General features: G+C 42.0%; 12 non-coding genes and 50 pseudogenes across 12 annotated transcripts; all 62 read left to right on the top strand.

The window, feature by feature from the left end:
* Window positions 1-52: 52 nt before the first annotated feature.
* On the top strand, window positions 53-169 carry LOC128038029 (5S ribosomal RNA; annotated as a pseudogene).
* A 179-nt stretch (window positions 170-348) lies between these two features.
* LOC128038143 (5S ribosomal RNA) lies at window positions 349-466 on the top strand. Its single transcript, XR_008193465.1, has one exon. It is a non-coding gene; the product is annotated as a 5S ribosomal RNA (ribosomal RNA).
* Window positions 467-645: 179 nt separating this feature from the next.
* On the top strand, window positions 646-764 carry LOC128037840 (5S ribosomal RNA; annotated as a pseudogene).
* A 178-nt stretch (window positions 765-942) lies between these two features.
* LOC128037869 (5S ribosomal RNA) lies at window positions 943-1,061 on the top strand. Its single transcript, XR_008193436.1, has one exon. It is a non-coding gene; the product is annotated as a 5S ribosomal RNA (ribosomal RNA).
* Window positions 1,062-1,834: 773 nt separating this feature from the next.
* Window positions 1,835-1,952, top strand: LOC128038134 (5S ribosomal RNA; annotated as a pseudogene).
* Window positions 1,953-2,133: 181 nt separating this feature from the next.
* LOC128038148 (5S ribosomal RNA) lies at window positions 2,134-2,253 on the top strand (annotated as a pseudogene).
* Window positions 2,254-2,435: 182 nt separating this feature from the next.
* On the top strand, window positions 2,436-2,554 carry LOC128037758 (5S ribosomal RNA). The gene has a single exon (XR_008193425.1). It is a non-coding gene; the product is annotated as a 5S ribosomal RNA (ribosomal RNA).
* Window positions 2,555-2,735: 181 nt separating this feature from the next.
* LOC128037786 (5S ribosomal RNA) lies at window positions 2,736-2,854 on the top strand. Its single transcript, XR_008193428.1, has one exon. It is a non-coding gene; the product is annotated as a 5S ribosomal RNA (ribosomal RNA).
* A 179-nt stretch (window positions 2,855-3,033) lies between these two features.
* On the top strand, window positions 3,034-3,150 carry LOC128038046 (5S ribosomal RNA; annotated as a pseudogene).
* Window positions 3,151-3,331: 181 nt separating this feature from the next.
* LOC128038159 (5S ribosomal RNA) lies at window positions 3,332-3,450 on the top strand (annotated as a pseudogene).
* Window positions 3,451-4,214: 764 nt separating this feature from the next.
* LOC128037963 (5S ribosomal RNA) lies at window positions 4,215-4,334 on the top strand. The gene has a single exon (XR_008193445.1). It is a non-coding gene; the product is annotated as a 5S ribosomal RNA (ribosomal RNA).
* A 182-nt stretch (window positions 4,335-4,516) lies between these two features.
* Window positions 4,517-4,636, top strand: LOC128038054 (5S ribosomal RNA). The gene has a single exon (XR_008193455.1). It is a non-coding gene; the product is annotated as a 5S ribosomal RNA (ribosomal RNA).
* Window positions 4,637-4,818: 182 nt separating this feature from the next.
* LOC128038043 (5S ribosomal RNA) lies at window positions 4,819-4,933 on the top strand. Its single transcript, XR_008193454.1, has one exon. It is a non-coding gene; the product is annotated as a 5S ribosomal RNA (ribosomal RNA).
* Window positions 4,934-5,113: 180 nt separating this feature from the next.
* LOC128037851 (5S ribosomal RNA) lies at window positions 5,114-5,232 on the top strand (annotated as a pseudogene).
* A 182-nt stretch (window positions 5,233-5,414) lies between these two features.
* Window positions 5,415-5,533, top strand: LOC128037765 (5S ribosomal RNA; annotated as a pseudogene).
* A 181-nt stretch (window positions 5,534-5,714) lies between these two features.
* Window positions 5,715-5,831, top strand: LOC128037844 (5S ribosomal RNA; annotated as a pseudogene).
* A 175-nt stretch (window positions 5,832-6,006) lies between these two features.
* On the top strand, window positions 6,007-6,122 carry LOC128038062 (5S ribosomal RNA; annotated as a pseudogene).
* A 178-nt stretch (window positions 6,123-6,300) lies between these two features.
* On the top strand, window positions 6,301-6,419 carry LOC128038052 (5S ribosomal RNA; annotated as a pseudogene).
* A 180-nt stretch (window positions 6,420-6,599) lies between these two features.
* LOC128038154 (5S ribosomal RNA) lies at window positions 6,600-6,719 on the top strand (annotated as a pseudogene).
* A 177-nt stretch (window positions 6,720-6,896) lies between these two features.
* LOC128037850 (5S ribosomal RNA) lies at window positions 6,897-7,015 on the top strand (annotated as a pseudogene).
* Window positions 7,016-7,191: 176 nt separating this feature from the next.
* LOC128038118 (5S ribosomal RNA) lies at window positions 7,192-7,306 on the top strand (annotated as a pseudogene).
* Window positions 7,307-7,481: 175 nt separating this feature from the next.
* On the top strand, window positions 7,482-7,599 carry LOC128037962 (5S ribosomal RNA; annotated as a pseudogene).
* Window positions 7,600-7,776: 177 nt separating this feature from the next.
* LOC128038123 (5S ribosomal RNA) lies at window positions 7,777-7,893 on the top strand (annotated as a pseudogene).
* Window positions 7,894-8,069: 176 nt separating this feature from the next.
* LOC128037794 (5S ribosomal RNA) lies at window positions 8,070-8,188 on the top strand (annotated as a pseudogene).
* Window positions 8,189-8,368: 180 nt separating this feature from the next.
* On the top strand, window positions 8,369-8,486 carry LOC128037867 (5S ribosomal RNA; annotated as a pseudogene).
* A 176-nt stretch (window positions 8,487-8,662) lies between these two features.
* On the top strand, window positions 8,663-8,783 carry LOC128038120 (5S ribosomal RNA; annotated as a pseudogene).
* Window positions 8,784-8,963: 180 nt separating this feature from the next.
* On the top strand, window positions 8,964-9,079 carry LOC128038086 (5S ribosomal RNA; annotated as a pseudogene).
* A 181-nt stretch (window positions 9,080-9,260) lies between these two features.
* Window positions 9,261-9,377, top strand: LOC128038065 (5S ribosomal RNA). The gene has a single exon (XR_008193456.1). It is a non-coding gene; the product is annotated as a 5S ribosomal RNA (ribosomal RNA).
* Window positions 9,378-9,559: 182 nt separating this feature from the next.
* On the top strand, window positions 9,560-9,677 carry LOC128038080 (5S ribosomal RNA; annotated as a pseudogene).
* Window positions 9,678-9,858: 181 nt separating this feature from the next.
* Window positions 9,859-9,976, top strand: LOC128037778 (5S ribosomal RNA; annotated as a pseudogene).
* A 176-nt stretch (window positions 9,977-10,152) lies between these two features.
* Window positions 10,153-10,270, top strand: LOC128037796 (5S ribosomal RNA; annotated as a pseudogene).
* A 477-nt stretch (window positions 10,271-10,747) lies between these two features.
* LOC128037941 (5S ribosomal RNA) lies at window positions 10,748-10,867 on the top strand. Its single transcript, XR_008193443.1, has one exon. It is a non-coding gene; the product is annotated as a 5S ribosomal RNA (ribosomal RNA).
* A 181-nt stretch (window positions 10,868-11,048) lies between these two features.
* LOC128038121 (5S ribosomal RNA) lies at window positions 11,049-11,164 on the top strand. Its single transcript, XR_008193463.1, has one exon. It is a non-coding gene; the product is annotated as a 5S ribosomal RNA (ribosomal RNA).
* A 180-nt stretch (window positions 11,165-11,344) lies between these two features.
* On the top strand, window positions 11,345-11,457 carry LOC128038078 (5S ribosomal RNA; annotated as a pseudogene).
* Window positions 11,458-11,635: 178 nt separating this feature from the next.
* LOC128037980 (5S ribosomal RNA) lies at window positions 11,636-11,753 on the top strand (annotated as a pseudogene).
* Window positions 11,754-11,935: 182 nt separating this feature from the next.
* Window positions 11,936-12,052, top strand: LOC128037989 (5S ribosomal RNA; annotated as a pseudogene).
* Window positions 12,053-12,232: 180 nt separating this feature from the next.
* LOC128038138 (5S ribosomal RNA) lies at window positions 12,233-12,351 on the top strand (annotated as a pseudogene).
* A 178-nt stretch (window positions 12,352-12,529) lies between these two features.
* LOC128037772 (5S ribosomal RNA) lies at window positions 12,530-12,645 on the top strand (annotated as a pseudogene).
* Window positions 12,646-12,821: 176 nt separating this feature from the next.
* LOC128037889 (5S ribosomal RNA) lies at window positions 12,822-12,938 on the top strand (annotated as a pseudogene).
* Window positions 12,939-13,119: 181 nt separating this feature from the next.
* On the top strand, window positions 13,120-13,238 carry LOC128038095 (5S ribosomal RNA; annotated as a pseudogene).
* A 178-nt stretch (window positions 13,239-13,416) lies between these two features.
* On the top strand, window positions 13,417-13,535 carry LOC128038035 (5S ribosomal RNA; annotated as a pseudogene).
* Window positions 13,536-13,714: 179 nt separating this feature from the next.
* LOC128038128 (5S ribosomal RNA) lies at window positions 13,715-13,833 on the top strand (annotated as a pseudogene).
* Window positions 13,834-14,013: 180 nt separating this feature from the next.
* LOC128037852 (5S ribosomal RNA) lies at window positions 14,014-14,132 on the top strand. The gene has a single exon (XR_008193434.1). It is a non-coding gene; the product is annotated as a 5S ribosomal RNA (ribosomal RNA).
* A 185-nt stretch (window positions 14,133-14,317) lies between these two features.
* Window positions 14,318-14,435, top strand: LOC128037897 (5S ribosomal RNA). Its single transcript, XR_008193439.1, has one exon. It is a non-coding gene; the product is annotated as a 5S ribosomal RNA (ribosomal RNA).
* Window positions 14,436-14,916: 481 nt separating this feature from the next.
* On the top strand, window positions 14,917-15,033 carry LOC128038113 (5S ribosomal RNA; annotated as a pseudogene).
* A 176-nt stretch (window positions 15,034-15,209) lies between these two features.
* Window positions 15,210-15,328, top strand: LOC128037759 (5S ribosomal RNA; annotated as a pseudogene).
* Window positions 15,329-15,507: 179 nt separating this feature from the next.
* Window positions 15,508-15,624, top strand: LOC128037973 (5S ribosomal RNA; annotated as a pseudogene).
* Window positions 15,625-16,095: 471 nt separating this feature from the next.
* LOC128038097 (5S ribosomal RNA) lies at window positions 16,096-16,212 on the top strand (annotated as a pseudogene).
* Window positions 16,213-16,393: 181 nt separating this feature from the next.
* Window positions 16,394-16,511, top strand: LOC128037818 (5S ribosomal RNA; annotated as a pseudogene).
* A 178-nt stretch (window positions 16,512-16,689) lies between these two features.
* Window positions 16,690-16,805, top strand: LOC128038038 (5S ribosomal RNA; annotated as a pseudogene).
* A 175-nt stretch (window positions 16,806-16,980) lies between these two features.
* Window positions 16,981-17,100, top strand: LOC128037762 (5S ribosomal RNA; annotated as a pseudogene).
* Window positions 17,101-17,278: 178 nt separating this feature from the next.
* LOC128038146 (5S ribosomal RNA) lies at window positions 17,279-17,397 on the top strand (annotated as a pseudogene).
* Window positions 17,398-17,577: 180 nt separating this feature from the next.
* Window positions 17,578-17,693, top strand: LOC128038104 (5S ribosomal RNA; annotated as a pseudogene).
* A 181-nt stretch (window positions 17,694-17,874) lies between these two features.
* LOC128037916 (5S ribosomal RNA) lies at window positions 17,875-17,993 on the top strand (annotated as a pseudogene).
* Window positions 17,994-18,173: 180 nt separating this feature from the next.
* On the top strand, window positions 18,174-18,291 carry LOC128037979 (5S ribosomal RNA; annotated as a pseudogene).
* A 179-nt stretch (window positions 18,292-18,470) lies between these two features.
* On the top strand, window positions 18,471-18,591 carry LOC128038045 (5S ribosomal RNA; annotated as a pseudogene).
* A 185-nt stretch (window positions 18,592-18,776) lies between these two features.
* LOC128038136 (5S ribosomal RNA) lies at window positions 18,777-18,894 on the top strand (annotated as a pseudogene).
* Window positions 18,895-19,367: 473 nt separating this feature from the next.
* LOC128038147 (5S ribosomal RNA) lies at window positions 19,368-19,487 on the top strand (annotated as a pseudogene).
* Window positions 19,488-19,665: 178 nt separating this feature from the next.
* On the top strand, window positions 19,666-19,785 carry LOC128037860 (5S ribosomal RNA; annotated as a pseudogene).
* A 185-nt stretch (window positions 19,786-19,970) lies between these two features.
* Window positions 19,971-20,088, top strand: LOC128038036 (5S ribosomal RNA; annotated as a pseudogene).
* A 179-nt stretch (window positions 20,089-20,267) lies between these two features.
* On the top strand, window positions 20,268-20,387 carry LOC128038081 (5S ribosomal RNA; annotated as a pseudogene).
* A 181-nt stretch (window positions 20,388-20,568) lies between these two features.
* Window positions 20,569-20,684, top strand: LOC128037855 (5S ribosomal RNA; annotated as a pseudogene).
* Window positions 20,685-20,703: the final 19 nt, after the last annotated feature.

Here is a 20,703-nt window from a genome sequence, read left to right as displayed (position 1 = left end):
TGAGGCGAATGCGATAAGGGCAGCCTTTATATGAATAGATTGCAAGAGTTGACGGTGCGATCATACCAGACTAATGCACCGGATCCCATCGAACTCCGCAGTTAAGCTGTGTTTAGGGAGAGTAGTACTAGGATGGGTGACCTCCTGGGAAGTCCTTGTGTTGCACCCCTCCCATTTTATTTCATATAATGTTTTTTTAGTTGCATTTTCTCGACGTGGTGTAACTCATTCGTTATTTGCATTTTGTGAAATAAACAATTTGAAACGATATTTGGTCGAATTTGCATTTAAATTCGAGGCGAATCGCGATAAGGGCAGCCTTTATATGAATAGATTGCAAGAGTTGACGGGTGCGATCATACCAGCACTAATGCACCGGATCCCATCGAACTCCGCAGCTTAAGCGTGTTTGGGCGAGAGTAGTACTAGGATGGGTGACCTCCTCGAAGTCCTCGTGTTGCACCCTCCCATTTTATTTCATATAATGTTTTTTAGTTGCATTTTCTCGACGTGGTGTAACTCATTCGTTATTTGCGTTTTGTGAAATAAACAATTTGAAACGATATTTGGTCGAATTTGCATTTAAATTCGAGGCGCAATCGCGATAAGGCAGCCTTTATATGAATAGATTGCGCAAGAGTTGACGGGTGCGATCATACCAGACTAATGCACCGGATCCCATCGAACTCCGCAGCTTAAGCGTGCTTGGGCAGAGAGTAGTACTAGGATGGGTGACCTCATGGGAAGTCCTCGTGTTGCACCCCTCCCATTTTATTTCATATAATTTTTTAGTTGCATTTTCTCGACGTGGTGTAACGCAATCGTTATTTGTGTTTTGTGAAATAAACAATTTGAAACGATATTTGGTCGAATTTGCATTTAAATTGAGGCGAACTCGCGATAAGGGCAGCCTTTATATGAATAGATTGCGCAGGAGTTGACGGGTGCGATCATACCAGCACTAATGCACCGGATCCCATCAGAACTCCGCAGTTAAGCGTGCTTGGGCGAGAGTAGTACTAGGATGGGTGACCTCCTGGGAAGTCCTCGTGTTGCACCCCTCCCATTTTATTTCATAAAATTTTGGTGTAACTCATTCGTTATTTGCGTTTTGTGAAATAAACAATTTGAAACGATATTTGGTCGAATTTGCATTTAAATTCGAGGCGCAACAGCGATAAGGGGCAGCCTTTATATGAATAGATTGCAAGAGTTGGCGGGAAGCGATCATACCAAGCAGACTAATGCACCGGATCCCATCGTAACTCCGCAGCTTAAGCGTGCGAATTTGCATTTAAATTGAGGCGAGAGTAGTACTAGGATGGGTGACCTCTGCGGCTTGGGAAGTCCTCGTGTTGCACCCTCCCATTTTATTTCATATAATTTTTTTAGTTGCATTTTCGACGTGGTGTAACTCATTCGTTATTTGCTTTTGTGAAATAAACAATTTGAAACGATATTTGGTCGAATTTGCATTTAAATTCGAGGCGAATCGCGATAAGGCAGCCTTTATATGAATAGATTGCGCAAGAGTTGACGGTGCGATCATACCAAAGACTAATGCACCGGATCCCATCAACTCCGCAGCTTAAGCGTGCTTGGGCGAGAGTAGTACTAGGATGGGTGACCTCCTGGAAGTCCTCGTTGCACCCTCCCATTTTATTTCATATAATGTTTTTTTAGTTGCATTTTCTCGACGTGGTGTAACTCATTCGTTATTTGCGTTTTGTGAAATAAACAATTTGAAACGATATTTGGTCGAATTTGCATTTAAATTCGAGGCGCAATCGCGATAAGGGCAGCCTTTATATGAATAGATTATGCAAGAGTTGACGGGTGCGATCATACCAAAGACTAATGCACCGGATCCCATCGTAACTCCGCAGTTAAGCGCTGCTTGGGCGAGAGTAGTACTAGGATGGTGACCTCCTGGAAGTCCTCGTTTGCACCCTCCCATTTTATTTCATATAATTTTTTTAGTTGCATTTTCTCGACGTGGTGTAACTCATTCGTTATTTGCGCTTTTGTGAAATAAACAATTTGAAACGATATTTGGTCGAATTTGCATTTAAATTCGAGGCGCTAATCATGATAAGGGCAGCCTTTATATGAATAGATTGCGCAAGAGTTGATGTGTGCGATCATACCAAAGACTAATGCACCGGATCCCATCGTAACTCCGCAGTTAAGCGTGCTTAAGCATGAGAGTAGTACTAGGATGGTGACCTCCTGGAAGTCCTCGTGTTGCACCCTCCCATTTTATTTCATATAATGTTTTTTTAGTTGCATTTTCTCGACGTGGTGTAACTCATTCGTTATTTTCGTTTTGTGAAATAAATAATTTGAAACGATATTTGGTCGAATTTGCATTTAAATTCGAGGCGCAAGTGCGATAAGGGGCAGCCTTTATATGAATAGATTGCGCAAGAGTTGACGGGTGCGATCATACCAGCACTAATGCACCGGATCCCATCAGAACTCCGCAGTTAAGCGTGCTTGGGCGAGAGTAGTACTAGGATGGGTGACCTCCTGGGAAGTCCTCGTGTTGCACCCCTCCCATTTTATTTCATATAATTTTTTTTAGTTGCATTTTCTCGACGTGGTGTAACTCATTCGTTATTTGCGTTTTGTGAAATAAACAATTTGAAACGATATTTGGTCGAATTTGCATTTAAATTCGAGGCGCAACTGCGATAAGGGCAGCCTTTATATGAATAGATTGCGCAAGAGTTGGCGGGTGCGATCATACCAGCACTAATGCACCGGATCCCATCAGAACTCCGCAGCTAAGCGTGCTTGGGCGAGAGTAGTACTAGGATGGGTGACCTCCTGGGAAGTCCTCGTGTTGCACCCCTCCCATTTTATTTCATATAATTTTTTTAGTTGCATTTTCTCGACGTGGTGTAACTCATTCGTTATTTGCGTTTTGTGAAATAAACAATTTGAAACGATATTTGGTCGAATTTGCATTTAAATTGAGGCGCAATCGCGATAGGGGCAGCACTTTATATGAATAGATTGCGCAAGAGTTGACGGTGCGATCATACCAAAGACTAATGCACCGGATCCCATCGTAACTCCGCAGCTAAGCGTGCTTGGGCGAGAGTAGTACTAGGATGGTGACCTCCGGAAGTCCTCGTGTTGCACCCTCCCATTTTATTTCATATAATGTTTTTTTAGTTGCATTTTCTCGACGTGGTGTAACTCATTCGTTATTTATGCTTTTGTGAAATAAACAATTTGAAACGATATTTGGTCGAATTTGCATTTAAATTGAGGCTAAATCGCGATAAGGGCAGCCTTTATATGAATAGATTATGCAAGAGTTGACGGGTGCGATCATACCAAAGACTAATGCACCGGATCCCATCGTAACTCCGCAGTTAAGCGTGCTTGGGCGAGAGTAGTACTAGGATGGGTGACCTCCTGGAAGTCCTCGTGTTGCACCCTCCCATTTTATTTCATATAATGTTTTTTAGTTGCATTTTCTCGACGTGGTGTAACTCATTCGTTATTTGCGCTTTTGTGAAATAAACAATTTGAAACGATATTTGGTCGAATTTGCATTTAAATTCGAGGCGCAATCGCGATAAGGGGCCTTTATATGAATAGATTATGCAAGAGTTGACGACAAGATCATACCAAAGACTAATGCACCGGATCCCATCGAACTCCGCAGTTAAGCGTGCTTTGGGCAGAGTAGTACTAGGATGGTGACCTCCTGAAGTCCTCGTTGCACCTCCCATTTTATTTCATATAATTTTTTTAGTTGCATTTTCTCGACGTGGTGTAACTCATTCGTTATTTATGTGTGAAATAAACAATTTGAAACGATATTTGGTCGAATTTGCATTTAAATTCGAGGCGAATCGCGATAAGGGCAGCTTTTATATGAATAGATTGGCGCAAGAGTTGACGGAAAGGATCATACCAAAGACTAATGCACCGGATCCCATCGAACTCCGCAGCTTAAGCGTGTTTGGGCGAGAGTAGTACTAGGATGGTGACCTCCGGAAGTCCTCGTGTTGCACCCTCCCATTTTATTTCATATAATTTTTTTAGTTGCATTTTCTCGACGTGTGTAACTCATTCGTTATTTGTATGCTTTTGTGAAATAAACAATTTGAAACGATATTTGGTCGAATTTGCATTTAAATTCGAGGCGAATCGCGATAAGGGCAGCCTTTATATGAATAGATTGCGCAAGAGTTGACGGGTGCGATCATACCAAAGACTAATGCACCGGATCCCATCAAAACTCCGCAGTTAAGCGTGCTTGGGCGAGAGTAGTACTAGGATGGGTGACCTCTTGGGAAGTCCTCGTGTTGCACCCCTCCCATTTTATTTCATATAATTTTTTTTTGTTTCATTTTCTCGACGTGGTGTAACTCAATCGTTATTTGCTTTTTGTGAAATAAACAATTTGAAACGATATTTGGTCGAATTTGCATTTAAATTTGTGGCGCAACTGCGATAAGGGGCAGCCTTTATATGAATAGATTGCGCAAGAGTTGACGGGTGCGATCATACCAAAGACTAATGCACCGGATCCCATCGTAACTCCGCAGCTAAGCGTGCTTGGGCGAGAGTAGTACTAGGATGGGTGACCTCCTGGGAAGTCCTCGTGTTGCACCCCTCCCATTTTATTTCATATAATGTTTTTTTTAGTTGCATTTTCTCGACGTGGTGTAACTCATTCGTTATTTGCGTTTTGTGAAATAAACAATTTGAAACGATATTTGGTCGAATTTGCATTTAAATTCGAGGCGCAATGCGATAAGGGCAATTTTTATATGAATAGATTGGGCAAGAGTTGACGGGTGCGATCATACCAGCACTAATGCACCGGATCCCATCGAACTCCGCAGCTAAGCGTGCTTGGGCGAGAGTAGTACTAGGATGGTGACCTCCGGAAGTCCTCGTGTTGCACCCCTCCCATTTTATTTCATATAATGTTTTTTTAGTTGCCTTTTCTCGACGTGGTGTAACTCAATCGTTATTTGTGTTTTGTGAAATAAACAATTTGAAACGATATTTGGTCGAATTTGCATTTAAATTCGAGGCGCATCGCGATAAGGGCAGCCTTTATATGAATAGATTGCGCAAGAGTTGACGGTGCGATCATACCAAAGACTAATGCACCGGATCCCATCGTAACTCCGCAGTTAAGCGTGCTTGGGCGAGAGTAGTACTAGGATGGGTGACCTCCTCGAAGTCCTCGTGTTGCACCCTCCCATTTTATTTCATATAATGTTTTTTTAGTTGCATTTTCTCGACGTGGTGTAACTCATTCGTTATTTGCGCTTTTGTGAAATAAACAATTTGAAACGATATTTGGTCGAATTTGCATTTAAATTCGAGGCGCAATCGCGATAAGGGCAGCCTTTATATGAATAGATTGCGCAAGAGTTGACGGGTGCGATCATACCAAAGACTAATGCACCGGATCCCATCGTAACTCCGCAGCTAAGCGTGCTTGGGCGAGAGTAGTACTAGGATGGGTGACCTCCTGGAAGTCCTCGTGTTGCACCCTCCCATTTTATTTCATATAATGTTTTTTAGTTGCATTTTCTCGACGTGGTGTAACTCATTCGTTATTTTGCTTTTGTGAAATAAACAATTTGAAACGATATTTGGTCGAATTTGCATTTAAATTCGAGGCGCAACTGCGATAAGGGCAGCCTTTATATGAATAGATTATGCAAGAGTTGACGGAAAGCGATCATACCAGCACTAATGCACCGGATCCCATCGTAACTCCGCAGCTAAGCTGCTTGGGCGAGAGTAGTACTAGGATGGGTGACCTCCTGGAAGTCCTCGTGTTGCACCCTCCCATTTTATTTCATATAATGTTTTTTAGTTGCATTTTCTCGACGTGGTGTAACTCATTCGTTATTTTCGCTTGTGAAATAAACAATTTGAACGATATTTGGTCGAATTTGCATTTAAATTCGAGGCGCAACTGCGATAAGGCAGCCTTTATATGAATAGATTGCAAGAGTTGACGGGTGCGATCATACCAAAGCACTAATGCACCGGATCCCATCGAACTCCGCAGCTAAGCGTGCTTTGGCAGAGTAGTACTAGGATGGTGACCTCGGGAAGTCCTCGTGTTGCACCCTCCCATTTTATTTCATATAATGTTTTTTTAGTTGCATTTTTCGACGTGGTGTAACTCATTCGTTATTTGCGCTTTGTGAAATAAACAATTTGAAACGATATTTGGTCGAATTTGCATTTAAATTGAGGCGCAATCGCGATAAGGGCAGCCTTTATATGAATAGATTGCGCAAGAGTTGACGGTGCGATCATACCAGCACTAATGCACCGGATCCCATCGTAACTCCGCAGTTAAGCGCAGTTTTGGCGAGAGTAGTACTAGGATGGGTGACCTCCTCGAAGTCCTCGTGTTGCACCCTCCCATTTTATTTCATATAATTTTTTTTAGTTGCATTTTCTCGACGTGGTGTAACTCATTCGTTATTTGCGCTTTGTGAAATAAACAATTTGAAACGATATTTGGTCGAATTTGCATTTAAATTTGAGGCGCAATCGCGATAAGGGCAGCCTTTATATGAATAGATTATGCAAGAGTTGACGGGTGCGATCATACCAAAGACTAATGCACCGGATCCCATCGTAACTCCGCAGCTAAGCGTGCTTGGGCGAGAGTAGTACTAGGATGGGTGACCTCTCTGGAAGTCCTCGTGTTGCACCCTCCCATTTTATTTCATATAATGTTTTTTAGTTGCATTTTCTCGACGTGGTGTAACTCATTCGTTATTTGCGTTTTGTGAAATAAACAATTTGAACGATATTTGGTCGAATTTGCATTTAAATTCGAGGCAATCGCGATAAGGGCAGCCTTTATATGAATAGATTGGCGCAAGAGTTGACGGTGCGATCATACCAAAGACTAATGCACCGGATCCCATCGTAACTCCGCAGTTAAGCGTGCTTGGGCGAGAGTAGTACTAGGATGGGTGACCTCCTCGAAGTCCTCGTGTTGCACCCTCCCATTTTATTTCATATAATGTTTTTTTAGTTGCATTTTCTCGACGTGTAACTCATTCGTTATTTATGCTTTGTGAAATAAACAATTTGAAACGATATTTGGTCGAATTTGCATTTAAATTTGAGGCGCAATCGCGATAAGGGCAGCCTTTTATATGAATAGATTGCAAGAGTTGACGGTGCGATCATACCAAAGACTAATGCACCGGATCCCATCAACTCCGCAGCTAAGCGTGCTTGGGCGAGAGTAGTACTAGGATGGTGACCTCCGGAAGTCCTCGTGTTGCACCCTCCCATTTTATTTCATATAATGTTTTTTAGTTGCATTTTCTCGACGTGGTGTAACTCATTCGTTATTTGCGCTTTGTGAAATAAACAATTTGAAACGATATTTGGTCGAATTTGCATTTAAATTCGAGGCGAATCGCGATAAGGGCACTTTTATATGAATAGATTGCAAGAGTTGACGGTGCGATCATACCAAAGACTAATGCACCGGATCCCATCGTAACTCCGCAGCTAAGCGTGCTTGGGCGAGAGTAGTACTAGGATGGGTGACCTCTGGAAGTCCTCGTGTTGCACCCTCCCATTTTATTTCATATAATTTTTTTTAGTTGCATTTTCTCGACGTGGTGTAACTCATTCGTTATTTTCGCTTTGTGAAATAAACAATTTGAAACGATATTTGGTCGAATTTGCATTTAAATTCGAGGCGCAATCGCGATAAGGGCAGCCTTTATATGAATAGATTGCAAGAGTTGACGGTGCGATCATACCAAAGACTAATGCACGGATCCCATCGTAACTCCGCAGCTAAGCGTGCTTGGGCGAGAGTAGTACTAGGATGGTGACCTCCTGGAAGTCCTCGTGTTGCACCCTCCCATTTTATTTCATATAATGTTTTTAGTTGCATTTTCTCGACGTGGTAACTCATTCGTTATTTGCGTTTTGTGAAATAAACAATTTGAAACGATATTTGGTCGAATTTGCATTTAAATTCGAGGCGCAATCGCGATAAGGGCAGCCTTTATATGAATAGATTGTGCAAGAGTTGACGGTGCGATCATACCAAAGACTAATGCACCGGATCCCATCGTAACTCCGCAGTTAAGCGTGCTTGGGCGAGAGTAGTACTAGGATGGGTGACCTCCTGGAAGTCCTCGTGTTGCACCCTCCCATTTTATTTCATATAATGTTTTTTTAGTTGCATTTTCTCGACGTGGTGTAACTCATTCGTTATTTTATGCTTTGTGAAATAAACAATTTGAAACGATATTTGGTCGAATTTGCATTTAAATTCGAGGCGAATCGCGATAAGGGCAGCCTTTATATGAATAGATTGCGCAAGAGTTGACGGTGCGATCATACCAAAGACTAATGCACCGGATCCCATCGTAACTCCGCAGTTAAGCGTGCTTGGGCGAGAGTAGTACTAGGATGGGTGACCTCTGGAAGTCCTCGTGTTGCACCCTCCCATTTTATTTCATATAATTTTTTTAGTTGCATTTTCTCGACGTGTGTAACTCATTCGTTATTTTGCGTTTTGTGAAATAAACAATTTGAAACGATATTTGGTCGAATTTGCATTTAAATTCGAGGCGCAATCGCGATAAGGGCAGCCTTTATATGAATAGATTGCAAGAGTTGACGGTGCGATCATATTCAAAGACTAATGCACCGGATCCCATCGTAACTCCGCAGCTTAAGCGTGCTTGGGCGAGAGTAGTACTAGGATGGGTGACCTCCTGGAAGTCCTCGTGTTGCACCCTCCCATTTTATTTCATATAATGTTTTTTTAGTTGCATTTTCTACGTGGTGTAACTCATTCGTTATTTGCGCTTTTGTGAAATAAACAATTTGAAACGATATTTGGTCGAATTTGCATTTAAATTCGAGGCTAAATCGCGATAAGGGCAGCCTTTATATGAATAGATTGCGCAAGAGTTGACGGGTGCGATCATACCAGACTAATGCACCGGATCCCATCGTAACTCCGCAGCTAAGCGGTTTGGGCGTAGAGTAGTACTAGGATGGGTGACCTCCCGAAGTCCTCGTGTTGCACCCTCCCATTTTATTTCATATAATGTTTTTTAGTTGCATTTTCTCGACGTGGTGTAACTCATTCGTTATTTGCGCTTTGTGAAATAAACAATTTGAAACGATATTTGGTCGAATTTGCATTTAAATTGAGGCGCAACTGCGATAAGGGCAGCCTTTATATGAATAGATTGCAAGCAAGAGTTGATTGGTGCGATCATACCAGCACTAATGCACCGGATCCCATCGTAACTCCGCAGTTAAGCGTGCTTGGGCGAGAGTAGTACTAGGATGGGTGACCTCCTGAAGTCCTCGTGTTGCACCCTCCCATTTTATTTCATATAATGTTTTTTAGTTGCATTTTCTCGACGTGGTGTAACTCATTCGTTATTTGCGTTTTGTGAAATAAACAATTTGAAACGATATTTGGTCGAATTTGCATTTAAATTCGAGGCGCAATCAAATGATAAGGGCAGCCTTTATATGAATAGATTGCGCAAGAGTTGACGGGTGCGATCATACCAAAGACTAATGCACCGGATCCCATCGTAACTCCGCAGTTGTTGCGTTTGGGCGAGAGTAGTACTAGGATGGGTGACCTCCTGGAAGTCCTCGTGTTGCACCCTCCCATTTTATTTCATATAATGTTTTTTTAGTTGCATTTTCTCGACGTGGTGTAACTCATTCGTTATTTGCGCTTTGTGAAATAAACAATTTGAAACGATATTTGGTCGAATTTGCATTTAAATTCGAGGCGCAATCGCGATAAGGGCAGCCTTTATATGAATAGATTGTGCAAGAGTTGACGGGTGCGATCATACCAAAGACTAATGCACCGGATCCCATCGTAACTCCGCAGCTAAGCGTGTTTGGGCGAGAGTAGTACTAGGATGGGTGACCTCTCGAAGTCCTCGTGTTGCACCCTCCCATTTTATTTCATATAATGTTTTTTAGTTGCATTTTCGACGTGGTGTAACTCATTCGTTATTTGCGTTTTGTGAAATAAACAATTTGAAACGATATTTGGTCGAATTTGCATTTAAATTGAGGCGCATCGCGATAAGGGCAGCCTTTATATGAATAGATTGTGCAAGAGTTGACGGGTGCGATCATACCAAAGACTAATGCACCGGATCCCATCGTAACTCCGCAGCTAAGCGTGCTTGGGCGAGAGTAGTACTAGGATGGGTGACCTCCGGAAGTCCTCGTGTTGCACCCTCCCATTTTATTTCATATAATGTTTTTTTAGTTGCATTTTCTCGACGTGGTGTAACTCATTCGTTATTTATCGTTTTGTGAAATAAACAATTTGAAACGATATTTGGTCGAATTTGCATTTAAATTCGAGGCGCAACGCGATAAGGGCAGCCTTTATATGAATAGATTGTGCAAGAGTTGACGGTGCGATCATACCAAAGACTAATGCACCGGATCCCATCGTAACTCCGCAGCTAAGCGTGCTTGGGCGAGAGTAGTACTAGGATGGTGACCTCCGGAAGTCCTCGTTGCACCCTCCCATTTTATTTCATATAATGTTTTTTAGTTGCATTTTCTCGACGTGGTGTAACTCATTCGTTATTTGCGTTTTGTGAAATAAACAATTTGAAACGATATTTGGTCGAATTTGCATTTAAATTCGAGGCGCAATGTCGCGATAAGGGCAGCCTTTATATGAATAGATTGCGCAAGAGTTGACGGAAGCGATCATACCAAAGACTAATGCACCGGATCCCATCAGAACTCCGCAGTTAAGCGTGCTTGGGCGAGAGTAGTACTAGGATGGGTGACCTCCTGGGAAGTCCTCGTGTTGCACCCCTCCCATTTTATTTCATATAATTTTTTTAGTTGCATTTTCTCGACGTGGTGTAACTCAATCGTTATTTGTGTTTTGTGAAATAAACAATTTGAAACGATATTTGGTCGAATTTGCATTTAAATTCGAGGCGCAACTGCGATAGGGGGCAGCCTTTATATGAATAGATTGCGCAAGAGTTGACGGGTGCGATCATACCAGCACTAATGCACCGGATCCCATCAGAACTCCGCAGTTAAGCGTGCTTGGGGAGAGTAGTACTAGGATGGTGACCTCCTGGAAGTCCTCGTGTTGCACCCTCCCATTTTATTTCATATAATGTTTTTTAGTTGCATTTTCTCGACGTGTGTAACTCATTCGTTATTTTGCTTTTGTGAAATAAACAATTTGAAACGATATTTGGTCGAATTTGCATTTAAATTTGAGGCGCAACTACGATAAGGGGCAGCCTTTATATGAATAGATTGCGCAAGAGTTGACGGGTGCGATCATACCAGACTAATGCACCGGATCCCATCGTAACTCCGCAGCTAAGCGTGCTTGGGCGAGTAGTACTAGGATGGTGACCTCGGGAAGTCCTCGTGTTGCACCCTCCCATTTTATTTCATATAATGTTTTTTTAGTTGCATTTTCGACGTGGTGTAACTCATTCGTTATTTATGTTTTGTGAAATAAACAATTTGAACGATATTTGGTCGAATTTGCATTTAAATTCGAGGCGAATCGCGATAAGGGCAGCCTTTATATGAATAGATTGCGCAAGAGTTGACGGAAAGCGATCATACCAAAGACTAATGCACCGGATCCCATCGTAACTCCGCAGTTAAGCGCTTTGGGCGAGAGTAGTACTAGGATGGGTGACCTCCTGGAAGTCCTCGTGTTGCACCCTCCCATTTTATTTCATATAATGTTTTTTTAGTTGCATTTTCTCGACGTGGTGTAACTCATTCGTTATTTATGCTTTTGTGAAATAAACAATTTGAAACGATATTTGGTCGAATTTGCATTTAAATTCGAGGCGCATCTGCGATAAGGGCAGCTTTTATATGAATAGATTGCGCAAGAGTTGACGGGTGCGATCATACCAAAGACTAATGCACGGATCCCATCGTAACTCCGCAGCTAAGCGTGTTTGGGCGAGAGTAGTACTAGGATGGGTGACCTCTCGAAGTCCTCGTGTTGCACCCTCCCATTTTATTTCATATAATGTTTTTTAGTTGCATTTTCTCGACGTGGTGTAACTCATTCGTTATTTGCGCTTTTGTGAAATAAACAATTTGAAACGATATTTGGTCGAATTTGCATTTAAATTCGAGGCGCAATCGCGATAAGGGCATCCTTTATATGAATAGATTGCGCAAGAGTTGGCGGGGCGATCATACCAAAGACTAATGCACCGGATCCCATCGTAACTCATCAGTTAAGCTTGCTTGGGCGAGAGTAGTACTAGGATGGGTGACCTCCTGGAAGTCCTCGTGTTGCACCCTCCCATTTTATTTCATATAATGTTTTTTTAGTTGCATTTTCTCGACGTGGTGTAACTCATTCGTTATTTGCGTTGTGAAATAAACAATTTGAAACGATATTTGGTCGAATTTGCATTTAAATTTGAGGCGAAATGCGATAAGGGCAGCCTTTATATGAATAGATTGCGCAAGAGTTGACGGGTGCGATCATACCAGACTAATGCACCGGATCCCATCGTAACTCCGCAGTTAAGCGTGCTTGGGCGAGAGTAGTACTAGGATGGGTGACCTCCGGAAGTCCTCGTGTTGCACCCTCCCATTTTATTTCATATAATGTTTTTTTAGTTGCATTTTCGACGTGGTGTAACTCATTCGTTATTTGCTTTGTGAAATAAACAATTTGAAACGATATTTGGTCGAATTTGCATTTAAATTCGAGGCGAATCGCGATAAGGGCAGCCTTTATATGAATAGATTGCGCAAGAGTTGACGGGTGCGATCATACCAAAGACTAATGCACCGGATCCCATCGTAACTCCGCAGCTAAGCGTGCTTGGGCGAGAGTAGTACTAGGATGGGTGACCTCCGAAGTCCTCGTGTTGCACCCTCCCATTTTATTTCATATAATGTTTTTAGTTGCATTTTCTCGACGTGGTGTAACTCATTCGTTATTTGCGCTTTTGTGAAATAAACAATTTGAAACGATATTTGGTCGAATTTGCATTTAAATTCGAGGCGCAATCGCGATAAGGGCAGCCTTTATATGAATAGATTATGCAAGAGTTGACGGGCAAGTATCATACCAAAGACTAATGCACCGGATCCCATCGTAACTCCGCAGCTAAGCGTGTTTGGGCGAGAGTAGTACTAGGATGGGTGACCTCCCGGAAGTCCTCGTGTTGCACCCTCCCATTTTATTTCATATAATGTTTTTTAGTTGCATTTTCTCGACGTGGTGTAACTCATTCGTTATTTGCGCTTTGTGAAATAAACAATTTGAAACGATATTTGGTCGAATTTGCATTTAAATTTGAGGCGAATCGCGATAAGGGCAGCCTTTATATGAATAGATTGCGCAAGAGTTGACGGTGTGATCATACCAAAGACTAATGCACCGGATCCCATCGTAACTCCGCAAGCAAAGCGTGTTTGGGCGAGAGTAGTACTAGGATGGGTGACCTCGGGAAGTCCTCGTGTTGCACCCTCCCATTTTATTTCATATAATGTTTTTTTAGTTGCATTTTCTCGACGTGGTGTAACTCATTCGTTATTTTATTTTGTGAAATAAACAATTTGAAACGATATTTGGTCGAATTTGCATTTAAATTCGAGGCGCAATCGCGATAAGGGGCAGCCTTTATATGAATAGATTGCAAGAGTTGACGCAAGCGATCATACCAAAGACTAATGCACCGGATCCCATCGTAACTCCGCAGCTTAAGCGTGTTTGGGCGAGAGTAGTACTAGGATGGGTGACCTCTCGAAGTCCTCGTGTTGCACCCTCCCATTTTATTTCATATAATGTTTTTTAGTTGCATTTTCTCGACGTGGTGTAACTCATTCGTTATTTATGCTTTTGTGAAATAAACAATTTGAAACGATATTTGGTCGAATTTGCATTTAAATTGAGGCGCAACTGCGATAAGGGGCGCACTTTATATGAATAGATTGCGCAAGAGTTGACGGTGCGATCATACCAGCACTAATGCACCGGATCCCATCAGAACTCCGCAGTTAAGCGTGCTTGGGCGAGAGTAGTACTAGGATGGGTGACCTCCTGGGAAGTCCTCGTGTTGCACCCCTCCCATTTTATTTCATATAATGTTTTTTTTTAGTTGCATTTTCTAGACATGGTGTAACTCATTCGTTATCTGCGTTTTCTGAAATAAATAACTTGAAACGATATTTGGTCGAAGTTGCATTTAAATTCGAGGTGCAACAGCGATAAGGGGCAGCCTTTATATGAATAGATTGCGCAAGAGCTGACGGGTGCGATCATACCAGCACTAATGCACCGGATCCCATCAGAACTCCGCAGATAAGCGTGCTTGGGCGAGAGTAGTACTAGGATGGGTGACCTCCTGGAAGTCCTCGTGTTGCACCCTCCCATTTTATTTCATATAATGTTTTTTTAGTTGCATTTTCTCGACGTGGTGTAACTCATTCGTTATTTATGCTTGTGAAATAAACAATTTGAAACGATATTTGGTCGAATTTGCATTTAAATTCGAGGCGCAATCGCGATAAGGGGCAGCCTTTATATGAATAGATTGCAAGAGTTGACGGCGTATCATCATACCAAGACTAATGCACCGGATCCCATCGTAACTCCGCAGCTTAAGCGTGCTTATAGCGAGAGTAGTACTAGGATGGTGACCTCCTGGAAGTCCTCGTGTTGCACCCTCCCATTTTATTTCATATAATGTTTTTTTAGTTGCATTTTCTCGACGTGGTGTAACTCATTCGTTATTTGCGCTTTTGTGAAATAAACAATTTGAAACGATATTTGGTCGAATTTGCATTTAAATTTGAGGCTAAATCGCGATAAGGGGCAGCCTTTATATGAATAGATTGCGCAAGAGTTGGCGGTGCGATCATACCAAAGACTAATGCACCGGATCCCATCGTAACTCCGCATTAAGCGTGTTTGGGCGAGAGTAGTACTAGGATGGTGACCTCCTGGAAGTCCTCGTGTTGCACCCTCCCATTTTATTTCATATAATGTTTTTTAGTTGCATTTTCTCGACGTGGTGTAACTCATTCGTTATTTGCGCTGTGAAATAAACAATTTGAAACGATATTTGGTCGAATTTGCATTTAAATTCGAGGCTAAATCGCGATAAGGGCACTTTTATATGAATAGATTGCGCAAGAGTTGACGGTGCGATCATACCAAAGACTAATGCACCGGATCCCATCGTAACTCCGCAGTTAAGCGTGTTTGGGCGAGAGTAGTACTAGGATGGGTGACCTCCTGGAAGTCCTCGTGTTGCACCCTCCCATTTTATTTCATATAATGTTTTTTAGTTGCATTTTCTCGACGTGGTGTAACTCATTCGTTATTTGCGTTTTGTGAAATAAACAATTTGAAACGATATTTGGTCGAATTTGCATTTAAATTCGAGGCTAAAGTGCGATAAGGGCATCCTTTATATGAATAGATTAAGCAAGAGTTGACGGTGCGATCATACCAAAGACTAATGCACCGGATCCCATCGTAACTCCGCAGCTAAGCGTGTTTGGGCGAGTAGTACTAGGATGGGTGACCTCCCGGAAGTCCTCGTGTTGCACCCTCCCATTTTATTTCATATAATGTTTTTTTAGTTGCATTTTCTCGACGTGGTGTAACTCATTCGTTATTTTCGCTTTGTGAAATAAACAATTTGAAACGATATTTGGTCTAATTTGCATTTAAATTTGAGGCGAATCATGATAAGGGCAGCCTTTATATGAATAGATTATGCAAGAGTTGACGGCAGCGATTACCAAAGACTAATGCACCGGATCCCATCGTAACTCAGCAGTTAAGCGTTTTGGGCGAGAGTAGTACTAGGATGGTGACTCCTGGAAGTCCTCGTTGCACCCTCCCATTTTATTTCATATAATGTTTTTTTAGTTGCATTTTCGACGTGGTGTAACTCATTCGTTATTTGCGCTTTGTGAAATAAACAATTTGAAACGATATTTGGTCGAATTTGCATTTAAATTTGAGGCGCAATCGCGATAAGGGCAGCCTTTATATGAATAGATTATGCAAGAGTTGACGGGTGCGATCATACCAAAGACTAATGCACCGGATCCCATCGTAACTCCGCAGTTAAGCGTGCTTGGCTTAGAGTAGTACTAGGATGGGTGACCTCGGAAGTCCTCGTGTTGCACCCTCCCATTTTATTTCATATAATTTTTTTTAGTTGCATTTTCTCGACGTGGTGTAACTCAATCGTTATTTGTGTTTTGTGAAATAAACAATTTGAAACGATATTTGGTCGAATTTGCATTTAAATTCGAGGCGCAAGTGCGATAAGGGGCAGCCTTTATATGAATAGATTGCGCAAGAGTTGACGGGTGCGATCATACCAAAGACTAATGCACCGGATCCCATCGTAACTCCGCAGTTAAGCGTGCTTGGGCGAGAGTAGTACTAGGATGGGTGACCTCCTGAAGTCCTCGTGTTGCACCCCTCCCATTTTATTTCATATAATTTTTTAGTTGCATTTTCTCGACGTGGTGTAACTCATTCGTTATTTGCGTTTTGTGAAATAAACAATTTGAAACGATATTTGGTCGAATTTGCATTTAAATTCGAGGCGCAATCGCGATAAGGGCAGCCTTTATATGAATAGATTATGCAAGAGTTGACGGTGCGATCATACCAAAGACTAATGCACCGGATCCCATCGTAACTCCGCAGCTAAGCGTGCTTGGGCGAGAGTAGTACTAGGATGGGTGACCTCGAAGTCCTCGTGTTGCACCCTCCCATTTTATTTCATATAATGTTTTTTAGTTGCATTTTCTCGACGTGGTGTAACTCATTCGTTATTTATGCTTTGTGAAATAAACAATTTGAAACGATATTTGGTCGAATTTGCATTTAAATTGAGGCGAATCGCGATAAGGCAGCCTTTATATGAATAGATTGCAAGAGTTGATCGGTGCGATCATACCAAAGACTAATGCACCGGATCCCATCGTAACTCCGCAGTTAAGCGTGCTTGGGCGAGAGTAGTACTAGGATGGGTGACCTCCTCGGAAGTCCTCGTGTTGCACCCTCCCATTTTATTTCATATAATGTTTTTTAGTTGCATTTTCGACGTGTGTAACTCATTCGTTATTTAGGATGTTTTGTGAAATAAACAATTTGAAACGATATTTGGTCGAATTTGCATTTAAATTTGAGGCGAATCGCGATAAGGGCAGCCTTTATATGAATAGATTATGCAAGAGTTGGCGGTGCGATCATACCAAAGACTAATGCACCGGATCCCATCGTAACTCCGCAGCTAAGCGCTGCTTTGGCGAGAGTAGTACTAGGATGGTGACCTCTGGGAAGTCCTCGTGTTGCACCCTCCCATTTTATTTCATATAATGTTTTTTAGTTGCATTTTCTCGACGTGGTGTAACTCATTCGTTATTTCATGCTTTGTGAAATAAACAATTTGAAACGATATTTGGTCGAATTTGCATTTAAATTCGAGGCGAATCTGCGATAAGGGCAGCCTTTATATGAATAGATTATGCAAGAGTTGACGGTGCGATCATACCAAAGACTAATGCACCGGATCCCATCGTAACTCCGCAGCTAAGCGTGTTTGGGCGAGAGTAGTACTAGGATGGTGACCTCCTGGAAGTCCTCGTTGCACCCTCCCATTTTATTTCATATAATGTTTTTTTAGTTGCATTTTCTCGACGTGGTGTAACTCATTCGTTATTTGCGCTTTGTGAAATAAACAATTTGAAACGATATTTGGTCTAATTTGCATTTAAATTCGAGGCGCAATCGCGATAAGGGCAGCCTTTATATGAATAGATTAAGCAAGAGTTGACGAAAGCGATCATACCAAAGACTAATGCACCGGATCCCATCGTAACTCCGCAGTTAAGCGTGCTTGGGCGAGAGTAGTACTAGGATGGGTGACCTCCTGGAAGTCCTCGTGTTGCACCCTCCCATTTTATTTCATATAATGTTTTTTTAGTTGCATTTTCTCGACGTGTGTAACTCATTCGTTATTTTATGCTTTGTGAAATAAACAATTTGAAACGATATTTGGTCGAATTTGCATTTAAATTCGAGGCGCATCGCGATAAGGGCATCCTTTATATGAATAGATTGCGCAAGAGTTGACGGAAGCGATCATACCAAAGACTAATGCACCGGATCCCATCGTAACTCCGCAGTTAAGCGTGCTGGGGCGAGAGTAGTACTAGGATGGGTGACCTCCGGAAGTCCTCGTGTTGCACCCTCCCATTTTATTTCATATAATGTTTTTTTAGTTGCATTTTCTCGACGTGGTGTAACTCATTCGTTATTTGCGCTTTGTGAAATAAACAATTTGAAACGATATTTGGTCGAATTTGCATTTAAATTGAGGCGAATCAAGCGATAAGGCAGCCTTTATATGAATAGATTGCGCAAGAGTTGGCGGTGCGATCATACCAAAGACTAATGCACCGGATCCCATCGTAACTCCGCAGCTAAGCGCAAGCTTGGGCGAGAGTAGTACTAGGATGGGTGACCTCCTGGAAGTCCTCGTGTTGCACCCTCCCATTTTATTTCATATAATGTTTTTTTAGTTGCATTTTCTCGACGTGGTGTAACTCATTCGTTATTTATGCTTTTTGTGAAATAAACAATTTGAAACGATATTTGGTCGAATTTGCATTTAAATTCGAGGCGAATCGCGATAAGGGCAGCCTTTATATGAATAGATTGCGCAAGAGTTGATTTTAAAAGCGATCATACCAAAGACTAATGCACCGGATCCCATCGTAACTCCGCAGCTAAGCGTGCTTGGGCGAGAGTAGTACTAGGATGGTGACCTCTCGGAAGTCCTCGTGTTGCACCCTCCCATTTTATTTCATATAATGTTTTTTAGTTGCATTTTCTCGACGTGGTGTAACTCATTCGTTATTTGCGCTTTGTGAAATAAACAATTTGAAACGATATTTGGTCGAATTTGCATTTAAATTCGAGGCGAATCGCGATAAGGGGCAGCTTTATATGAATAGATTATGCAAGAGTTGACGGTGCGATCATACCAAAGACTAATGCACCGGATCCCATCGTAACTCCGCAGCTTAAGCGCAAGCTTGGGCGAGAGTAGTACTAGGATGGGTGACCTCTGGAAGTCCTCGTGTTGCACCCTCCCATTTTATTTCATATAATGTTTTTTTAGTTGCATTTTCTCGATGGTGTAACTCATTCGTTATTTGCGCTTTGTGAAATAAACAATTTGAAACGATATTTGGTCGAATTTGCATTTAAATTGAGGCTAATCGCGATAAGGGCAGCCTTTATATGAATAGATTGCGCAAGAGTTGACGGCGATCATACCAAAGACTAATGCACCGGATCCCATCGTAACTCCATAGTTAAGCGCGCTTGGGCGAGAGTAGTACTAGGATGGGTGACCTCCTCGAAGTCCTCGTTTGCACCCTCCCATTTTATTTCATATAATGTTTTTTAGTTGCATTTTCTCGACGTGGTGTAACTCATTCGTTATTTGCGCTTTGTGAAATAAACAATTTGAAACGATATTTGGTCGAATTTGCATTTAAATTCGAGGCGCAATCATGATAAGGGCAGCTTTTATATGAATAGATTATGCAAGAGTTGACGGGTGCGATCATACCAAAGACTAATGCACCGGATCCCATCGTAACTCCGCAGTTTAAGCGTGCTTGGGCGAGAGTAGTACTAGGATGGGTGACCTCTGGGAAGTCCTCGTGTTGCACCCTCCCATTTTATTTCATATAATGTTTTTTAGTTGCATTTTCTCGACGTGGTGTAACTCATTCGTTATTTCATGCTTTTGTGAAATAAACAATTTGAAACGATATTTGGTCGAATTTGCATTTAAATTTGAGGCTAATCGCGATAAGGGGCAGCCTTTATATGAATAGATTGCGCAAGAGTTGATTTGGCAAGCGATCATACCAAAGACTAATGCACCGGATCCCATCGTAACTCCGCAGCTAAGCGTGCTTGGGCGAGAGTAGTACTAGGATGGGTGACCTCCGGAAGTCCTCGTGTTGCACCCTCCCATTTTATTTCATATAATGTTTTTTAGTTGCATTTTCTCGACGTGGTGTAACTCATTCGTTATTTGCGCTTTGTGAAATAAACAATTTGAAACGATATTTGGTCGAATTTGCATTTAAATTGAGGCGCAATCGCGATAAGGGCAAGCTTTATATGAATAGATTATGCAAGAGTTGACGGGTGCGATCATACCAAAGACTAATGCACCGGATCCCATCGTAACTCCGCAGCTAAGCGCAAGCTTGGGCGAGAGTAGTACTAGGATGGGTGACCTCTCGAAGTCCTCGTGTTGCACCCTCCCATTTTATTTCATATAATGTTTTTTTAGTTGCATTTTCTCGACGTGGTGTAACTCATTCGTTATTTGCGCTTTTGTGAAATAAACAATTTGAAACGATATTTGGTCGAATTTGCATTTAAATTCGAGGCGCAATCGCGATAAGGGGCAGCTTTATATGAATAGATTGCGCAAGAGTTGACGGTGCGATCATACCAAGACTAATGCACCGGATCCCATCGAACTCCGCAGCTAAGCGTGCTTGGGCAGAGTAGTACTAGGATGGGTGACCTCCTGGAAGTCCTCGTGTTGCACCCTCCCATTTTATTTCATATAA

The sequence above is a fragment of the Gossypium raimondii genome, unplaced genomic scaffold, assembly GCF_025698545.1.
Source record: "Gossypium raimondii isolate GPD5lz unplaced genomic scaffold, ASM2569854v1 Contig00275, whole genome shotgun sequence".
Classification (NCBI taxonomy): Eukaryota; Viridiplantae; Streptophyta; class Magnoliopsida; order Malvales; family Malvaceae; genus Gossypium; species Gossypium raimondii.
The sequence above is the reverse complement of the archived record's forward strand: the minus strand, read 5'-3'. Positions and strand labels throughout refer to the sequence as shown.